The following is a 3,636-nucleotide window of genomic DNA, read 5'->3' as shown; positions in this document are numbered from 1 at the left end:
ATGAATACATCAACATCATACATAAGATCAACATCCGACTACGGATGAAACACAAACAGAAGATCACACGACATCCACCCTGCTAGCCCAGGCTGCCGACCTGGAACCTATCCCCTGATCGAAGAAGAAGCAGAAGAATAACTCCAAAACAAGCAAACATCGCTCTCGCATCATGATCATCGCAAAACTTGTACCTGCAACTGTTGTTGTAGTAACCTGTGAGCCACGAGGACTCAGCAATCCCATTACCATGGGTATCAAGACTAGCAAAGCTTACTGGGTAAGGAATGGATAAGTGGTGAGGTTGCAGCAGCGACTGAGCATGATATGGTGGCTAACATACGCAAATAAGAGCGAGAAGAGAAACAAACAAAATAGTCATGAAGCTAGCAATGATCAAGAGGTGATCCTGAACTCCTACTTACGTCAAACATAACCCAAAACCGTGTTCACTTCCTGGACTCCGCCGAAAAGAGACCATCATGGCTACACACGCGGTTGATGCGTTTTAATTCGGATCTGGTGTCAAGTTATCTACAACCGAACATTAACAAATTCCCATCTGCCACATAACCACGGGCACGGCTCTTGAAAGTTTATACCCTGCAGGGGTGTCCCAACTTAGCCCATCACAAGCTCTCACGGTCAACGAAGTATATACCTTCTCCCAGGAAGACCCGATCAGTCTCGGAATCCCGGTTTACAAGACATTTCGACAATGGTAAAACAAGACCAGCAAAGCCGCCCGAATGTGCCGACAAATCCTGATATGAGCTACACATATCTCGTTCTCAGGGCACACCGGATTGTCCAAACTTCCGGTAGGCCACCCCAAAGTTGCCACTGGTGGCCACCGGCGGCTGACAGGTTGGACCAACACTCACGACGAGCACTGGCCCGGGGGGTAAATAAAGATGACCCTCGGGCTCCGGAAACCCAAGGGAAAAAGGCTTAGGTAGGCAAATGGTAAAACCAAGCTTGGGCCTTGCTGGTGGAGTTTTATTCAAAGCGAACTGTCAAGGGGGTCCCAGAAATCACCCAACCGCGTAAGGAACGCAAAATCAAGGAACATAACACCGGTATGACGGAAACTAGGGCGGCAAGAGTGGAACAACACCAGGCATAAGGCCGAGCCTTCCACCCTTTACCAAGTATATAGGTGCATTAATTAAATAAGAGATATTGTGATATCCCAACATAATCCTGTCCATCATGGAGCAATCTTCGACTTCAACTGCAACTAACCACGCTATAAGAGGGGCTGAGCAAAGCGGTAACATAGCCAAGCAATGGTTTGCTAGGAAGGGTGAAAAAGGTTAGAGGCTGACATGGCAATTTGGGAGGCTTGAAGAGCAAGTGATAGGTAGCGCAGCATAGCGATAGAACGAGGCAACTAGCATAGCAATGATAGTAGTGAGATCCAGAGTAACGGTCATCTTGCCTGAAATCCCGCTAGGAAGAAGAACGAGTCCATGAAGAAGATGAAGCCACGAAGACGAACCAAGCGTAGACCAACGAATCCTCACGATCGCAATGAAACCGGAACTAATGAGAAGGAGCACAACCGGAAAAAAGCAAGCACCGCGGTAAACACACAACACATAAACATGACATGATGCACAACCAAGTATGATGCATGACAAAGCTAGATGAGGCTACTCATGGAAAGAGATGATGCAAACAAGAACAACACATCAAAGGCAAGTTTAAATGAGGCGGGAAACAACATAGAACTAATCCGATAAGTCCTCATAAGAAAATTTCGAATTTGGTCTAGATCTGAACAAACATTAAGTTGAAGTTGTTAAACAGCAAGTTAAGATGCACCAAGATGATCTACACGAAAATCTAGTCAAGTTACATATAAAGTTCAATTAGTTCGGAGCTACGGCCTAGAAGATATGAGCAAAACAAGTTAAACATGGCACTGATGCAAAATGCATACAAACTTCAAGCAAACACTCTTCAAACAAGGATTCAACAAGGTAATATGAAACTACATGCAAATCTAAGCAAGTTTCATATAGAGCACACTCAAAACGGAGCAACAGTTCAACACATACACATGAAACAAGTTTAAAGGACAAGCTGTCCAAAACAGCAACAAGGCATCTAGCAAGCATCAAAACAATATGCTACAGCACCTCAACATAAAAAACAAAAGGCATGGACATAGTTTATAAATAAAGCATTACAAAACATGAACACTGAGCTATCTCCATAAATCACTAGAACATGCTCAAAAGGACATGGCAAGATTGCAAATAATAACAGTTTCACAGACTTGGCAGAAATTACTGGACATGGCAGCAATAACATCAGGTTACAAAGTTTAGAGCTATCAAACAACATGTTACATGACATTATCATGGCAAACAAAGGAATGGTATGTTAATACTAAATACAAGGAACAAAACTCCCTTATTGAACTAATTCCAAATATCAACAGAAAAGATGGTAGGATCCATGCAAACATGGCAAATGATATGACAGATTCAGACATGGCAGGAACAACGATAAGTAGGCATGTTGGTGAGCTTGTACAACTCCCCACACAGCAAAACATGGCATATGAAGTCAACCAGCAGTAAGAATACACATTTGTGAACCTAAGAATGGCAATAGCAAGTTAATAGGGTACATGGATCACTAGTAAAGCACATGGCAAAACTGAACTTAATGTTAACAGGCTGACAGCAACATTACTTGGCAACTTTAGAGAAAGATTACAACAAGCTACAGCAGGCTATAAATGCAACCAGGGGCATGTATGGATAGACCATAACATGTAGACTAAAACATCCTTAGTGAATATCTCCAGATTATGCATAGAATCACTTGTAGCAGCAGGTTTACATAGCATCATGATATAGCAGATTCAGCCTAGCAAAACAGTAACAGCAAGTATCCTACTTCACGAGCTCGATGCACTCACTACAAGACTCACAAAAATAAATAGATTGCACCACTGTAAATATGGCATGATGTATCTCAAAACTCATGTAGAGCTCATGCTCATAGGATGCACACACAAAATGCAATGAAAAAGACAAATCACCAAGTTCTGTTAACAGACAGCAGTTAATATCATATAGCACTCTTGCAACGATGATAATGGCATCAAGATGGACTCAAACAAGTATTGAACAATGGAATGAAATGAAGATCATCTCTCAATGAACATTTTGATATATCATACACGCAAAACGGAGTAGTATGCAACACGTTATGGCATGATGAACATGGGCACATATAGATCAAATTCAGGGACTTGGAAGAATTTTCAACCTCGCGGGACGGGACGAGGTGATGCGGGACGAGGAGATCCAGGGACGGGGTCAGTGTTTGGAAGACATCCCGGTGGATCTGGTCCAGGCAAAACTCCGGCGATGGCCGTCGTGCTTCGGCGAGCGCGCGGAAGCCGAGGCGACCTCGAGGACGCGCGGAGAGGGGCGCCGGCGACCGGGGTGAGGCGGATCCGGGCCTGGGGACCCCGGATCTGGCACCAGAGATGGCCGGCGGCAAGCTAGTGACGGAGGGCGGCGGATCCGGCGTGGAGGCGGAGGTTGGCGCAGCGTTGGCGCGGCCCGCCGCGGGAGGCGCGCCGGCGGGACGGCGGCGGCGGGGAGGCGAGCG

Source organism: Triticum dicoccoides, chromosome 1B (genome assembly GCF_002162155.2).
Source record: "Triticum dicoccoides isolate Atlit2015 ecotype Zavitan chromosome 1B, WEW_v2.0, whole genome shotgun sequence".
Lineage (NCBI taxonomy): Eukaryota > Viridiplantae > Streptophyta > Magnoliopsida > Poales > Poaceae > Triticum > Triticum dicoccoides.
Note: the sequence above shows the minus strand (reverse complement) of the source record.